The 18,085-nt window shown below is 48.4% G+C and overlaps 1 pseudogene; it reads right to left on the reverse strand.

Annotated features, from left to right (window-relative positions):
• Positions 1-4,278: 4,278 nt before the first annotated feature.
• Positions 4,279-6,666, reverse strand: LOC132427735 (bcl-2-like protein 13 pseudogene; annotated as a pseudogene).
• Positions 6,667-18,085: the final 11,419 nt, after the last annotated feature.

The raw sequence follows: 18,085 nt of genomic DNA on the forward strand, positions 1-18,085 counted from the left end.
TGAATTAAACCTAAGGAGAAAAAACTAGCTATACCAAGCAAATGTTAACAACATAGACTTTTAGACTAAAAAAAAAAATTAGTAGAAAAGAAGAGATTAATAACCTAATGATTAGAAAGGAAAAGTTCACCAGGAAGATGGAATCCTGGACCTGTGTACCTCTAAGACGTAGGTTCAAATTTTTCAAAGCAAAGATTGACAGGTTTACAAAGAGAAACTGACAAATCCATAGTCGCATAGAAATTTTATACACGCCTCTCAGCAACAGATAACATAAGCGATCAGTAAAGTATCTGACAGATAAGAACCGCAAAACATTCCGCTAACAACTCCCAAATAATCCCCTGTGGAGAGCAGACTACGTTCTGCCTTACGAAGAGGTTTCCTGGGAGAAAACTAAAAAACCACGGATTCCACAGGGACCAGCCAATGAGGCCGGTTTCCCTTGTGCCTGAGAAAAAGGCAGGACTAGAAGCAACCTAGGGGCTTAGGAAACTACGGTGGAGGGAGAGCCCAGAGCCCAGGCTGATGCTGTGAAGAACAGCGACCACAGCACTTCCGAAGGGGGCTATCGAGAGGGTGGCCCAGACTTCAGGGAACGAAGCCTCCAGACCCTCAGTGGAGCACACAGCTCAGGGGAAGGCACTGGGCCTCCAGCTGCCCGGTCATGTCTGCTATAAGTTTGATTAGAAAGGCTATACTGGGTGATCCGGACGGTCGGGCCAAGCTCTGCTTGGTCATCTGGGCAGAGCAACCTTTGCAGATCGGACTGAAGTTTCTTCCTGGGAACGAGAGACTTGTACCAGGTGGAGATTTGAGTTCTCAACACACACTGGCCTCCCTCTTTCCTTTCACCCCCAGCCAAACCCCTCGAATGCCTCCCTTTATAGCCAGGAAGTGGCTGATAGGCTGTAGAACGGGCTCTAAAGAGATGCTGAAATAATTAACTCAGCTGGGTTCACTCTGCAGTTAAGCATCCCCAGGCCGCAGGGAGGTACATACCGCAGGATTTCAGAGGGAAGGTAGGGAGGACTGCGGTTTGGAGGCCCTCCCCCTCTACACACGCACTGTGTGTCTCCAAAGTCGGGTTGCAGGAAATGAGGGCAGAGAGATTAAACAACTGGTTTGGCCAGGGAACTGCACAGTGGAGATGAGAACTCCAGGCTCCCCAAGCCACTGCCGCTGTGTCACGCTGCTGCCTTACTTCCTGTTTTTCCACTCAAGCTAATCATGGCATGAAATATTTGAAAACCAGTTACCAGGCTGAAGACTGCAGTATTCAGGTGGTGAAGGCGTTATTTACAAAGAGCCAGGAGAACGCGGTCTATCCGTGAAACATCCATCCCCTGCATGTAAAAGAGATGCGAACTACAGCTATCGGGGTGAATATCCTACTTTGTGTTGCGTTTGGCTGACAGTTTGATCACAGCTAGACCTGTTTGGAGTGAGGGATGCTAAAGCTCTCTTTGTTTCTTGGTGTTAACTTTTCAACAAAACTCACCACTTAAAATAGCAAGAAATGAATCAATCCATCAGTCAGCCAATCCAGAACCTATATGTTTTTGCCCCCGTCTTAAAATATGTATTTATTTATAATTTGAACAGCCTGCAGTGGAAATAAGGTGCTTTCTAAGAACTAAAGCATTTTATTCTTCTTGTAAATAGCTAAGCTAGAAACATTCGTTACAGCAAATGGCTTGTCCTGCCATGTACTCATTCGTCATGTGTTCTTTTGTGATGTTGGTTCATTTTTTTTTTATGCGCTACAGCAGGGATTGGTAAACTTTCTCTGTCAAGGGCCAGAGAGAACATACTTTCAGCTTTATGATCCAGGCTCTCCCTGTGCGATGACTCACCTCTGCCTCTATAACAAGAGGGCAGCCCTGGGAGGGAGGTAAGCAAGGGAGAGCAGCTGGACTTGGCCCCAGGCTGCAGGTGCTAGGTCCCTGCTGGGCAGCGAAAACCGTGCTGTGTGGCCAGCAGAGTTTGCGGGCGAAATGTCCAGCCTATACTTGGTGCAACTAAACATCCTTCATCTGTGCTCTTCATAACCTAACGTACTTGGATGCCTGTCTCACCAAGGAGAGGATAAGCCTGTTGGATGACGGGACAGTACCTCATGATCGGATATTCTCCCGAACTTCACACCAGAAAACATGTCCCAGAGGAAAGAGCGTGGGTTTGACTTTATCCCTTCCCCCATGCCCACCCCTTTGGTAACCACAAGTTTGTTTTCTTTGTCTGTGAGTCTGTTTCTGTTTTGTAAGTAAGTTCACTTGTATCATTTTTTTTACATTCCACGGATAAGTGATAACATATGATGTTTGCTTTCTCTGTTTGACTTACTTCACTCAGTATGATCATCTCTAGGTCCATCCATGTTGCTGCAAATGGCATTCTTTCAACCTTTTTATGGCTGAGCAATATTCCATTGTATATATGTACCACATCTTCTTCATCCATTCCTCTGTCGATGGACATTTATGTTGATTTACATTCACATTGTTGTATTAAATACAACAGATCTTTAGAATGTTTTCATCTGGCAAGACTAAAACCCTGCCACCATTAAACAATACCCCCTTACCCTCCTCCAGCACCATTCTTCCTGTCCTTATGAATTTGACTTACTTAGGTAAGTGGACTCATACAGTATTTGTTTTATTGTGGCTGGCTTATTTCAATTTGCATGATGTCCACAAGGTTCATCCTTTTTGCAGCATGTGACAAGGTTTCTTTCTTTTTTAAGGCCAGATAATATTCCTTTGTATGTAGAGACCACGTTTTGTTTATCCATTCTTCTATCCCATTCATCCACCCACGGACACTTAGGTTGCTTTCACCTTTTGGCCATTGTAAATGATGCTGCTATAAACACGGGTGTACAAATATCTCTTCAAGACTGTGCTTTCAATTCTTTTGGGTATATACTCAGAAGCAGAACTGCTGAATTATATGATCATTCTGGTTTTTTTTGTTGTTGTTGTTTTTTGGTGATCGGGATAGGTAAAGTAATTTTATTACAAATTTCAGGGTTTAAAAAGTAACCTGTTACATTTACTAGGATAATCTGAGATGACCTGTCTCAAGCACATGTGTCCCGTCAGTGACACTGACCTCAGGCATGAAGAGATGCTCTCCCCCGTGAGGCATGCGGTCAGTGGATGAGGCTACGCTGAGTCTCCACGGGCACATGCTGACCGTGATCATCATGGTTTGTCACTCTGGCATTTGGGCTGTGATGAGCTCAGTGTAAGCTTCGGTTATGGAATTCTGAAAGCCAAGCTAGAGAACCTCAAGGGCAGCCTCTCTTTCCTGCTTTTTACTTCAATGATGTTTAGGAGGCTTCGTGTACTGAATGAGAGATGATTCACTGGCCTGTAAGCCCACGTGTGGAAACCGTTATCACCTGGCAAGAGACCGCCGAGGAGCGGCCTGACTGGGAAGAAGGCTGAGGCCAGAACCTGCGAATCACCCTAGTCCAGGTCACGGACAGCGATGCCCAGCAAGAGAGACGCTGCCGGCTGGCGAGTCCCCGTCGGCTCAAGGGTGCCCACAGACAAAAGGGCTGCGAGCAACCTCGATAGGCCAGCTAAGCCACCCTCCAGCTTCCAAACGCGGAGACAAACTTGCCCCGCGGTCACGGGCAGGGGCCCCGGGTCTCTTCCGTCTTGTACGTTTAAAGACTAAAGGCAGCATCTTTACAAGGGGAACTGCGGGAAGCATTGGGAGAGCCCTCTCCACAGGGCCTCGGGGCACCCTGGGGCGAGGCGGCTGAGACCCGGCAGAGCACCTGGGCTGCGGGACTGAGGGTGGGAAGAGCAGAGGAGCTGAGAGACCCCAGGCAGGAGCGCGCCAGCAGCCGAGGGGCCCACAGCCACGCCCTCCTGCCTGGGGTCTGCCCCCCAGGCCCCCCCACGGGGACCCTCTCGCTCTGAGACTGTGGCTCTCACGGGACGACGTTGTCCCCGGGGGACGTTTGGCAACACGGGGAGACACGTGGGGTGGGGCTGTCACCACTGGGGAAGGCGCTACGGGGCTGGTGGGCGGAGGCTGTGCACCCTACAGGGCACAGGCGCCCAGGCCCGGGGCCTCCAATCAGACCACCGCGCGCAGCCTCCAGCTCAAGCCCTAACACGTGGGTCGGCCCCCTGCCCTGCGGACCCAAGTCCTCCTGACCCCGGAGTGTCCAAGGGATGTCCAGCCAGCTCCTGGTCGCTCCAGTCCGGTCGACACGACTAAAACCTTACGCCTTTTTGTCTTCTCTCTCCGAAAAATCTACTTCCTTCTCAGAGCCAGTGCCACCCCAACTGCCACCTCCAGGATGGCAACGGCAGCTGCCCCTCCGCCGAACGGGAGGGACTTGCCCTCGGGCGGCGGGCCAGCTTTGGCCCCGCCCGTGGGCCACCTGCTCTCCGCCCGCCCGGCGGGGCTGCTGGGGGCTCCACCGGGGGCTCTGCTCCCGCTCGGCAGCTTCGGACGCGGCCTCTTCTGCCTCTTTTTCAGCAAGTTCCGTGGACAGCGATGTCGTGGGGCCGGCTGTCTGGCCGACCGACCCCTCGGGGCCAGTCTTCCCGGCCGCCGCCTCCGCGCCCTCAGGAACCCCTGCTTCTCCACGTGCGCGAGGTCCAAGGTGGAGGATTTGCTCGCTCTTCTCTCCGGTCCCGTTGCTGTCCAAGCTCTCGATTTCTTCGGGTCCACTGCGACCTGCTGCCAGGACTCGGGATCCGGGGATGCCCACCGGTGGGCTCTAGGTGCGCCAGCTCTGGCTGCTGGACGGCGACACGGGGAAGCCCTCGGCCCGCCAGGGCGCCCTCGCGGGCGTCGGAGCCTCAGCGGGGCTGGCGAACGTGGAGCCGCCCCTGGGCTGGACGTGGATGTCGTTGCTGTCCCCCGTGGCGCCGCGGGGCACTGCTCGTCTTCCTCCGCGGACTCCAGGTTAAAGGAGATTAAAGGCAGTGCCCTAGCCACCCTGCTGCCTGATGCACTCGGCGGCGTGGTCCTCCGGGAGAGTTGCACCAAACTGCAGCGATGCGCTGCAAGGCTCCTGAGCTCACCTTGTCAACCCCGAGAGTATTGATCGTAGCAAAATCGGAGGCACCAACGTCTTATTCCGGCCGCTGGCGTGAACTGCGGTCTCCAGTGTACATTCCCGACGTGCCTGGTACGCCCCTGGCCTGTGTGCTCCCTGCAGCTCTGCTTGCCTGCAGCGGTCCCTTCACTTCCTTTCCTGAACTGTCTGCCGCGGCTGTGCGCCGCGGAGTCCTCACGGGGGTCTGTCTACCAGGCTGAAGAGCTTTAGCATCCGGCGGAGGGGCGTCTGCAAGGCCCCGCGCAGAGGCGCCCTCGGCTCCTGCGACGCCTTCTCCCCAGGTGGGCCAAGCGGTCCTCTGCGGAACTGTCGGGGTTTGTGGGGCTGAACACGGGCTAAGAGTGCCGGGTGAAGCCTGTGCTGGCGAAGGCTTCAGAAATTTCTTCGTCCAGGGATTTTAGCTCTTCAATTTCAGTTTTACCTTTTAATAAAATGTCTTGATCCAGAGATTGTGAAGCTATATCTTGTCGAACCCGTTGGCGTGAGGAAAGATGTTGCTCCCGCAGCTCCTCCTGAGAGAGGACTCCCACGTAGCTGAGGACGACACACCTTGTTTCCTAGTGAGCCCCCAGAGGCACATGGGAGAGGACGCCGTGGGGTCGGCTGGCAGAGCTCCGGAACGGTCTGCTTGCAGATGTGTAAAACCTGGCCCGGGCCCCTGCCCCCGAAGAGGTGAAAGGCGCAGCGGCGGCAGATGACTCTGTTTTTAATTTCTTTTTAAGGCACCACCCTGCTGTTTTCCACAGCAGCTGCACCGCTTCGTACTCCTACCAGCAGTGTGCGGTGGTGCCTGTGTCGCCACATCCTCCCCAGCACTTGCTGTTTTCTGGGGGTTTGTTTTGTTTTTGTTTTTTGACAGCACCTTCCTAGTGGGTATGAGGTGGTATCCCACTGTGGTTTTGATTTGCATTTTCCTAATGAATAGTGATGTTGAGCATCTTTCCATGTTCTTGTTGGGAGTAGCACAGATCCTATTTAAGCTCGTTTGTTTGATTATAACCTTTTAACTATTTGGACATTCAGCACATGGGCCTCCAACTGAAATCTTGCCTTGAACCCTGCAAACGTTAGGGGCAGACCTGAGTCCAACCCATCCCAAAGCCTTTTACCACCTAGTTAGGTATGGATTGACCCTTTAAAATATTGAGGACAGCAGCATTAGACAGAGACCACTGATTCTATTAAAGAATTTTGTTTTAGCTGAAGAAGAGAAAACTAAGAAGGGTCTGCCTTATCCAGCACCTTGTGTAAGGCGTGCAGGTCCCACACCTCCAAGCGCAGTGCCTTGCAGGTCAGCATCACCTAGGGAGTGGTAGACACACAGATGCTCTAGCCCCACTCCAGGTAGACTAACCGTGAGCTGTCCGAGCTTTGACGTTTGAGACGCACTGCTCTGTGTGTTCATGAGGGCACCAGGAAGACTAAAAACAAACAACTTGAGCAACACCATCAGTGACCTTACTGAGCTCTCACTGTGCACCAAGAACCGAACGATGCTTTTCATGTATTATCATAACGTAGGTAAACACTTTACAGAAAACTGAGGCTTAGAAATGTTACTTGCCCCACGTCATGGCTAGTAAGCAGTGGAGCTAGGATTTAAACCCTGGCAGTCTGAAAATAGAATCTGATGAACTTCACATACTATTTCATCTCGTAAAGGAACCAGAGGATTAAAGGGAACAGATAAATAATGACGGAATAAATAAATGAACCGTCATAAATGGAAATCTTAAGTTCAGGAGTTAATCACTGCGGGCTGGCGTGGCTTTTTCCCCAGTTCTGAAGCTTCCTCCTAAGTGGAGAACAGAGGGGATCCCTGGTCTGTGGTGGAGCCCAGGCACTTCCGAGGCCCTGGACCTCCAGCGCCCACCCCCCTCCAGAGAGCTTGGGCTCAGCAGCGCCCCCTGCAGGAAGGTTCGGAGGCAGGTCAGGCTGCGTGGCCGCTCTGTCCCTGTGGGTTCGGGGTTCCGAAGCCCACTCTTCACAGACAGACCAGCTGATGTTTGGAGCTCCCGCCTGCCTTACTCTTCCTCACATTCCTCTGTCGTTTCAGGACTTGGTCTGAGAAAGGAGGGTGCATTTTTTCAGGCTCCCTCACACTTCAGCATGCACCATTTAAATCATTTGTTTATTTTAAATAATATTTTTTATTTGTTGGTACCTGCTTCTGCTCATTTTCAAAAAGGACTTCCCCAACAGAAAAAAGAATTTAAGTTTTGCAGCAAATATAGGTACATATAATATTTATGTTAATATTTATTTTTAATACATGTTTAAATAATACTGATCCTGTAATATTTTATTTTAAATAATAGTTCAAATAAGTCAGCGTTTAATGTAACATAAATACTTATGTAATATAATCTAAAGAGTTTCACGAAATTTCAAAATATTAAAGCTCGCTAAACCAGTGACTCAACTGTGTTTCTCCACAAGGCTCTTCCAAGGACGATGCTCAAGAAAGGATACCAGCGTCCGGTCACGGGGCCAGGTCCCCCGGCTCCCTTCAGCTTAAGGTAAGTTGCCACACGTGATGGTAACTCATATCTACTCCCATCCACACGAGGGATTTGGGTGCTTTTGAAGATGATGTAACAGGTACCGCCTGTCATTTTTGTGTGTAAATTACCTATGGGACATGGGCTTGAAGGGCTGATACAAACTTAAAACCAGTTTATTTGGGCTGTACCTGCTTAGCAATCCAGTGATGGGGGAGGCTTGTTCCATGGTCATGACTGCAGTTCTCAGGGTGTCTCAAGTGTATGGAACCAGAGGTTCCAGCCCCAGCGTTTGACGGTGGGAAGCAAGCAAGCAGTGATGAAGACAGCATTCCAGGCTTTCTTTGTTTGCTTACTGACCATTGAGATGAAAGGGCATGACGGAGCTAGTATTTCTTCCAACTGAAGTGAGCACAAGCCAGGTGCCTTTCAATACCTGAAGCGCTGGGAGGGTGTCAGTTTGGTTGGAACAATGGTCGTCGAACCCTGAGGGTCCCAGAGCCGAGAGCAGAGGTCACACTGCCAAGAAGGTAACGTTGAAAGGAAGGCGTTGAAAGGATCGGTGAGAACACCCTGCATGGCTTTATTTTTCTCCCGGGTGTTACAGAGGCGAGAAAGTTGGGTCTGAGAGAACGGAACGTCCTGGTGCCCATGGAGGCTGCGATGTGCTGTGTAGCATCAGAGACACAATCTCACTGCAGTCTTGAGATGTCAGGGGAGAAACTTCATTTGATCCTGCTAAGCTTACAGAGTACAGATGGAGAGAAAGACTCAAAGTAAGCAATGAACAGGAAGGGGGAAAGCCTCCGAAGGATCCTCCTTATAGATAATCAAGTTGGGGGAGCGGGGGATACCTCCCACTGTAGCTGAATTCCCTGGACACACTTAGTCCCAGACCACTCAGAATGCTCTGGGCCACAGTCCCTTTCAGACAAGCCACCAGCAATGGCTGAGAAAGACAGACTAATCCCCATATTCGCCGGGGTGGAGGTAACGAGCAAGGTCAGTCGGCCTGAGGGAGGATACATCAAATGCAAATGGTTTTCGGAATAGCCGTGCCCTGTTCCCTTTGTCCAGCTTCAGGCTGACAGCGTCCAGTCGACTTCCAGTCATTGTTCCATCTGCGAGCGTTGCTTCTGGCAGAGACCTGTTCCCCGGCAACAGTGCTTCCTGCTTACCGAGCACCCTGGCACTTCTCGCCACCTTGTTTCAGCTTCATCACACTCTGCAAGGTAGGTTTTGTGTCCATTCAAGAAATGAAGGCAGTGAGCCCCTGAGAGCTTTGGAAAGTGACGGCAGACACAGGAGAAGAGCCCAGGTCGAAGCCCAAGGCTGTTGATGCCAAAGCTCGTGCACCTTCACCTCCTGCTCTGCTGTCTGTCACAGGGCGAGGCGGACCTCGGACAGGACATGTGACCCAGGTGAGTGCCTATCAGCTACCCATGAATCCTTCAAAAGAGAATTTCAGTCTCAAATTATGAAAATTGTGTGAGGAACACCTGAGTAGACGGCGTCTGTGAAATGTATATAACTTGGGGAGAACGAAGACGAAGGAACGGGTTTTCTCGTCTTGAGCAGAATCAGGCCAATAACTTGATTTCCTTTCCAGAGGGTTTCCATCACTTCCCTCGCCCAGAGCAGAGCCATCTCCCACCCTCAGGCCGCAGAAGGGTCCCCAGCTCAGGTCAGCCAGCTGCCTTGATAGAACCTGCTCTACTGAGTTTCTGCTGGTCCTCAGTTTCCCCAGAATTTCCATTCCTAAAGGGCTTTGGGGCAGCAGTCTTATCTGAAAGAGGCCGCTGAAACTCCAGTGTTACAGCATTTTGCATAAAATGGAGGAAGCGTGATCGTCTACATCAAAGGAGGGTGGGAGCCCCAGACCTCTCCGCTGGAGGCCTCTGCTCTCACCTCTGCTCCCCTTCCTCTGCCCACTGCTCTGTGTCCTCCCTGGGGGCCCCTGTTCCTCTTGTCCAGCTGTTTACGCTCTCAGACTTAAGAAGTCAAAGGAAAATGAGGTCAGAGTTCACGAGCACCTCCAGGGTCCACCGCGGCCCCAGCTCTGTTTTTTTTCCTGGAAAACAGATGGCTCAGCCGGTGGTGATGGACAAAACCTCAAAGAAGGGGTCTGCGTTGCCTGTGCGTCTCCACCCACTCTGCAGGGGGGTCTTAAGTTTCAATCATTGCTGATCTACATGATTTTATTATCAGGCTGTCGTGGACACAGGCTAAGGGCACTCAGACTGTGCTCCCGGCTCCCCCCGGCGGCCGCCTCCTGTCCCCTTTGGCTCGTGCAGGAGGAGGGGAGAGGCTGGTCCAGAACCCCCTGCACCACCGCCACTGTGGCAGGGCTGAGCCGCCACCTCCTAGCAGCCCTGCAGCCTCGGACAAGCACTGAGCCTCCAGGCCTCGGTGACCCTGGTGTCAGGGGGTGGCATTCATCTCAGAGATGGGAGTTGTGAGGAATCCTGCAAGGTGCTCAGCTCAGCACGGGCTCCATCCGTGACTGTCTCCTGTTTCTCCCAAACGGCCATGTTCGAATGTCTCTGCTGCCAAGAGGCCTGAGAGTCATGGTGTCCGGATTTAATACACACTGACACCATCTGGGAAAGGGTTAAAGCCTGAGCTTGTTTCCGCAGCTGACCTCTGCCGGGACCCCGCAGAGATGCAGGCTCCTGGGGGCCAGCCTCACGCAGATGAACATCTTCAGTTCCATCCGCATCATTCAGTTCCATCTGCATCATCCAGCCCCATGCAGGCCCTTCTCCCACCTGCTTGACCCTGACGTCCCTCTGTGCGAGGGCGAAGTTCTTCATCCTTTAATTGGAGATCATGCTTCAATCGTAAAGTTTCCCTCTCTGCGCCCCCCCTCTGCCCTCTGCCCTCTGCCCCAGCACTACGAACCCAGATGGCCATTTCCTTTTTCCTAAAACGAGCCTCATGCCCACTGTTGTAAGTGCGGGGCAGGTAGAAGGCTCAGGGGTGGGGCTGTGTGCTGAGCATCCTTATCTCAGTGTTTAGACACAGCTGGCAGATCCCTGTTCCCTGTTGCCCCTTCTAAGAGAGAGCAGGGGAGGGTCCTTCCCTCGCCTTGGCCCAGGTAACCCCACTGGCACATGAGCAATGAGCATGACCCCACAGGAACAGAAGCAAGGGGACCAGCCATGCCTGGTCCTACGAGGAAGCTCGGAAGAGAGGCTGACGATCGTGTACAGGCGGTACAAGGACGAAAATGCTATCTCCGTGGAAGGTCCCAGATTTTCTCCAGGCCAAGCCTGAAGGTCTCTTTGTTAGTGAGTCCATAGTGATCAAAGCAGAGATTAAAGGCAGAAGGACCCTGAGGCTGGCTCCACGGAGTGAGCAGGGGGCCCCAGGCCGGGGAGGGTGGGGACACAGCACTGGGCTCCAGTCAGAGGGGCAGACACGCCCATTCCCGGTGAGCACAGCAATCTGCGCGGGTTCCAGGCCCCTCTTCTCTCTGAACCTCTAGCAGGTCGCCTTGGTAGGGTGCGAAGAATCTCAGTTTCCCCGCAAAAGCCAGGGGAGTTGGGGATGGAGGTGAGCAGTTTAAAGACATTCAGGAACCAGAACAACCGGGGGAATATTATGTAGTTTTCTGAACAGCTTTTAAAGAGGGTTTCACCTCGTGGTAAAACTGCAGACGCCATCTGGACAGGCAATGAGCCTGAAACGCAGTGGAGGGGATTTGGTTCTGCACCTTCACATGGGGCAGAGCTCCTTGTGTCCACTTTTTTTTTGGGCGGGGGGCGGCGGGAGGGCTGTGAAGAAATGCAGGCTGCACAGATAAAGGAATGTCCGGCGTTAAATAACGGGAGAAAGTGATGATTCTGGAGCCCTTGCAGGTACAGTACAAATTTGATCACCAGGCCCTGGGGCAGAGCGGCCTCTAATTTTAGCCGCTGCCACTTGTTCCTTCACTGCCCCCCCCGACCCCTGCCCCAACTTCCCCCACAGTGAAGATTGCAAGGAACAGCTGTTTTGGGTTTAGAAACCCTCTATCCTGCTTATCAGATCTACTTTGCCGTTGGTTAAGACTAATACATGCGATGTCAAGGTTTATCTTTTAATAAAAAGTACAGTTAAATTCATTTTTTCTTCCAATTTTAATAAGATCCTTTGAGATGACTTTTGTTTGGTAAAACCACATTGGGAATCACTGACAGAGTGTGTGTTTGTTGACTTCTTTTCTAAGTTTCTTCTTCTGGAGAAAGTTTGTTTCAGAGGATCATGGATATAGTTCTGCAATCCCTCATCCACAATTGGAAAACCCAAACAGCTCTGAAAACAGGAAGTGTTTGGTAACACAGTTGGCAGCAAAGCCTGACCTGACCTGAATGCTTTCACAGTCAAAACCTGACCTGAGTTGCATGAGCCTGTTTTAGTTTATCCCACAAGTGGTGTAAATGCAAAGACGCTTTTCTGGAGAAACATTAAGGTGCTTTATTCCACAGTGTTGCCCTAGACCCCGTTTTTACATGCTATATGGTATATTACTGTCCTAAAATCTGAAAGAAATCTGAATTCTGAAACACGTCTGGCCTCACGAGTTTCAGATTAGGAATTGTGGTTCCGTAGACATTTGTTAAATAAATGACCGAGCGCCCTAAGGGCTTCACGACGGCATGTTTATTCTGCTCACCCAGGCCAGCTCTGCAGCGATGGCTCTAGCCTTTCTGTCACCTCATCAGACCTGCTTCTGTGGGCCTGAGGTGCCCACAGCTTCCTCTGTTTCCTTTGTGGTGTGAGGGGATGAGTGGAGGTTTCACCACCTCACCTGCTCGACCACTTGCCCCTCCCTTCAACCACCAAATATGTGTTGAGTGTCGCCAGCATGCGCTGTGTGAGCACAGAAAGGCAAAGAAGAGTGAGACTCAGGCTCTGACCTCTCACGACTCCTGTTCGTACAGAGAACAGATCGGTGGTTGCCAGAGGTTGGGAGGGGCATGGGCAGTGCAGAAGGGGGTGAAGGGGGTCAAAAGGGACGCACTTGCAGTTATACAATAACTAAGTCCTGGGAAGTACAGCATGTGACTACTGTTAATAATACTGTGTTGCATATTTGAGAGTTGCTGAGAGTAGGCTGTAAAGGTTCTCATACAAGAAAAAACATAACTATGGATGCTGATGGATGATAACTTACTGTGGTGACCGTGTAGCAGTATATACAAATAGCAAATCACTGTGTCATACACCTGAAACTAACATAATGTTATATGTCCATTATATCTCAATAAAAATAAAATTTTAAAAGACAGTAAAAACCACGAATAAAATAAAAATAACTCCTATTTGTAATTTAATGTGATGAAAGCAGAATGTTAGCAATCTAAACTGTCTTCTCTTGTATAAAATGGTCATTCGTTCGTTCCAGCACATTTATTAAATTCTCCACTCGGCCAGGCACAAAAAGAGGACAGACCTTGTTGGGGCACTAAGTCTAGTGGGAGCCTGATGCCCGAGGAGCGTTTACCCCTCGGCAGCCATCCTCACGCAGTGGGGAGAAAATGCCCATCTCTGGCCAGAGAGCTTCGCCAAAGGCGGTGCTCTCTGAGCAGACGGGGTGCTTACTTAGGAGAGAACCAGGGCGAGGGTATCTAAGGAGAAGGCAGAACCCGTGCAAAGGCACTCAGACTGGACATCATTGGCGCGTGGGGCAGGAGTCCACTGGGAACGTCTGCAGGTCAAGATGCACGTGGAGAAAAAGAACATTTTAAAAGTTTTAAAATGGTACAGATGAACCGGTTTGCAGGGCAGAAATAGAGACACAGTTGTAGAGAACAAACGTATGGACACCAAGGGGGGAAAAGCGGGGGGAGGGTGGTGGTGGTGGGATGAATTGGGAGATTGGGATTGACATATATACATTAATATGTATAAAACGGATAACTAATAAGAACCTGCTGTATAAAAAATAAATAAAATTAAATTAAAAAAAAAAATGTCGAGGAGGGTCAGGTCGTGAAAGGGCCTTGCTCCCAGCCCGGAGCACAGGCCGCTGCCTCCAGGCAATGAAGGATAGCTAACTGGCCAATGGACCATGATCCCTCCTCATGTGTAAATAGTTTGGAGGAGAACAAGGTGCGGAATTTGTTTCCAACAAGATGCCCTTTGAATCTGCAAATAAGGAACATGTGTGTCCTGCAGGGCCGGCCCTACGTGAAAGCATGAAGGAAGCCCCGTGGACGGTCACCACCCTCCTGCCGCTAAACTCCCCACATCGCACCCCCCGTGGAGACCCTCGCGACACTGCGATGCCCAGACTGGCCACGGTTGCACTGAGAAAAACCGGTACACGTTTCTTTTAAATAGAAGGATGATGTCGTAGTCATTTCCTCTTAAAGTATTTGTTGCCACAGGGGAAGAATAGGTAACATACGCAACAGAAGCACCATTTTCTCCTTCCTTTTGCCTGAGTACCTGTGCTACATTTCACCTACTCTGAAAGGAAAGGGGCATCCCAAGAAGAGAGCAGTTACTATGGGCTGTTCACATGCAGCCCCTGGGGCCGGCATGATGTGGCGGACATTTTTTGTGAATTCTGGTTTAATTAGTAAAATCTAAAGGCAGTAAGGCCATGATTCTAACAATTGCCTGCCCATTCCTTTATATAAACATGGAACAAATGAGTGTTTGCTAATTCTTAATTTTATTTGGGGGGATTTCTTTAATTGAAATATAGTTGATGTACAATATTATATAAGTTTCAGGTGTACAATATAGTGATTCACAATTTTTAAAGATTATACTCCATTTATAGTTATTATAAAATATTGGCTATAGTCCCTGGACTGTACAGTATATCCTCGTAGCTTATTTATTTTATACATAATAGTTTGTGTCTCTTAATCCCCTACCACCAGCTTGCCCCTCCCCGCTTCCCTCTCCCCACTGGTAATCACTAGTTTTCTATATCTGCGTCTGTTTCTTTTTTTTTATATTCACTAGTTTGTTGTATTTTTTAGATTCCACATATAAGTGATGTCACACAGTATTTGTTTTTCTCTGACTTATTTCACTTAGCATAATGCCCTCCAAGTCCATTCATGTTGTTGAAAATGGCAAAATTTCACACTTTTTTATGGCTGAGCGATATTCTATTGTTTATATACACCATATCTTCTTTATCCATTTGTCTGTTGATGGGCACTTGGGTTGCTTTCATATCTTGGCAATTACAAATAACGCTGCTGTGAACATTGGGGTCCATGTATCTTTTCGCTTAAGTGTTTCTGGTTTTTTTCAGATGTATACCCAGGAATGGAATTGCTGGGTCATATGGTAGTTCGATTTTTAGTTTTTTGAGGAAACTCCATACTGTTTTCCACAGTGGCTGCACCAATGTATACTCCCACCAACAGTGCAGGAGGGTTCCCTTTTTTCCACACCCTCTCCGACCTTTGTTACTTGTGTTCTTTTTGATAATAGTCATTCTGACAGGTGTGAGGTGAGATCTCACTGTGGTTTTAATTTGCATTTCTCTGATGACTGATGATGTTGAACATATTTTCGTGTGCGAGTATTTAATTCTTGAGTAAAGCTTGGAAGCACTGAGGGGAAGGAGATGTATATTTACATCCTTTGACTGGACAGGATTTTAAATGAGATTAAGAAATAATCTTACTCCTTGGCCTGAAAACTCTCTCTAGCCTGTTACCGGCTTCAAAAGTTGGGATGTGATTGACAGAACCCTTCACATCGCTCGGTGTGGCTATGGTCACATGGGCATCATAATAAACGAGATGAGGATACTGACATGACTTGATCTGAGATGCTCTTATGAACTCCTTCATCTGTGTGCCGTTTGGCTCCACTGAAAATTGAGTTATAATGTTGCCTTCTTCAGGTGTCCTCTTGAAATGTAGATACCTTGGAATGAGTCCTCCGTGAAGCCTCATCCAGAGAGGTTAAGTAAGTGGCTCAGAGTCACACAGCTAGCTCGGAAAAACCCAGAATCTAAACCTTGATTTCTGATTGGTCATTCATCCGCACACTTGCTGTTGCCTGATTACCATCTCATCTCTCTGTCTGCCTTCACGCACAGTTGAGATCATATGGCTCACAACCAAAAAATTGACTCTCTGGTCCTCTGTAGAAAAGGTTTGCCAACCTCTGGTTTAGATGATTGTTGTACATGTGCAGGAATTTGAAATATAGCACATATATTTTATATCTGGTACAGAAATAGACCTAGGTTGGGACCCATCCTGCCAGAGGAAGGGACGCCTGGACCACTAGCCTTGGATTCACCAGGTGGTGTGGTGGACACGGAGAAACACACCAGGTCATCACTCACACCCGTGAGCCTCTGCCTTTCACCACGTATACCTGGTGAGTCTCCAGAGCAGCCAGGAGGCACTAGGAAGGCATCAAGTGTAAATAAATAAATGGGAATTTAAAAGTAATCTCAAAGGACAGCCTCCTCAGTAAGCGGTGCTGGGAAAACCGGACAGCTACATGGAAAAGCATGAAATTAAACACTCCCGAACACCATACACAAAAATAAACTCAAAATGGATTAGAAACCTAAAGGTAAGGCCAGACACTATCAAACTCTTAGAGGAAAACATAGACAGAACACTCTATGACATAAATCACAGCAAGATCCTTTTGACCCACCTCTTAGAGAAATGGAAATAAAAACAAAAATAAACAAATGGGACCTAATGAAACTTCAAAGCTTTTGCACAGCAAAGGAAACCATAAACAAGATGAAAAGACAACCCTCCGAATGGGAGAAAATATTTGCAAATGAAGCAACTGACAAAGGATTAATCTCCAAAATTTATAAGCAGCTCATGCAGCTTAATAACAAAAAACCAAACAACCCAATCCAAAAACGGGCAGAAGACCTAAATAGACATTTCTCCAAAGAAGACATACAGATTGCCAACAAACACATGAAAGGATGCTCAACACTACTCATCATTAGAGAAATGCAAATCAAAACTACAATGAGGTGTCACCTCACACCGGTCAGAATGGGCATCATCAGAAAATCTACAAACAATAAATGCTGGAGAGGGTATGGAGAAAAGGGAACCCTCTTGCACTGTTCGTGGGAATGTAAATTGATACAGTCACTATGGAGAACAGTATGGAGGTTCCTTAAAAATACTACAAATAGAACTACCATATGACCCAGCAATCCCGCTACTGGGCATATACCCTGAGAAAACCATAATTCAAAAAGTGTCATGTACCACAATGTTTATTGCAGCTCTATTTACAATAGCCAGGACATGGAAGTAACGTACGTATCCATCGACAGATGACTGGATAAAGAAGATGTGGCACATATATACAATGGAATATTACTCAGCCATAAAAAGAAATGAAATTGAGTTATTTGTAGTGAGGTGGAGGGACCTAGAGTCTGTCATACAGAGGGAAGTAAGTCAGAAAGAGAACAACAAATACCGTATGGTAACACATATATATGGAATCGAAAAAAAAAATGGTTCTGAAGAACCTAGGGGCAGGACAGGAATAAAGATGCAGACGTAGAGAATGGACTTGAGGACACGGGGAGGGGGCAAGGGGAAGCTGGGATGAAGTGAGAGTGTAGCACTGACATTATATACACTACCAAGTGTAAAATAGGTAGCAAGTGGGAAGCAGCCGCATAGCACAGGGAGATCAGCTCGGTGCTTTGTGACCACCTAGAGGGGTTGGTTAGGGAGGGTGGGAGGGAGACGCAAGAAGGAGGGGATATGGGGATATATGTATATGTATAGCTGATGCACTTTGTTATAAGTCAGAAACTAACATACCATTATAAAGCAATTATACTCCAATAAAGATGTTAAAAAAATAATTTTTAAAAATCTCAGTGGAGAGATAAATTAGGAGTTTGGGATTAACATATACAGACTACAATACATACAACGGATAAACAACAAGGACCTACTGTATAGCACAGGGAACTATATTCAATATCTTGTAATAGCCTATGATTGACTCTGCAAACGAGTACATATATATACATATATGTTTATATATATGTATATTCACTTTGCTATACACCTGAAACTAACACAGCAGTGTAAATTAACTACAATTTTACAAAATCATTAAAAATTTAAAAAAATTTTTAAATAAAAGTAAACTTGGAAACAGTAAGCTGTTACAGATCTGACAGGGTCTTTCCCACAACAGGCTGTGTAGCCTGTGAGAATTAAGGGGCCGACGGGGCAGATGCAAAGAACGTGCAGCTAAGTTGTTTGCACTGTTAAGTCCTCTGTGTGATCCATGTTCAGAGAGATGCTTTCTTTTAAAATAGAAATATAATCAAGTGCACAGCTTTTAAGTAGGCACATCAGTGAATTTTTATCATGTATATGGCTGAGTAACCAGTACCGAGATCAAGGTGTCAAACTTCCCTGCACCCAGAGGCCCCCCTTCTGAGCTCCGATTCAGTCGGTGACTCCCTAAAGAGACCAAATATTCTGATGTCTATCATCATAAATTAGTTATG

The sequence above is a fragment of the Delphinus delphis genome, chromosome 6 (assembly GCF_949987515.2).
Source record: "Delphinus delphis chromosome 6, mDelDel1.2, whole genome shotgun sequence".
NCBI classification, from domain to species: domain Eukaryota; kingdom Metazoa; phylum Chordata; class Mammalia; order Artiodactyla; family Delphinidae; genus Delphinus; species Delphinus delphis.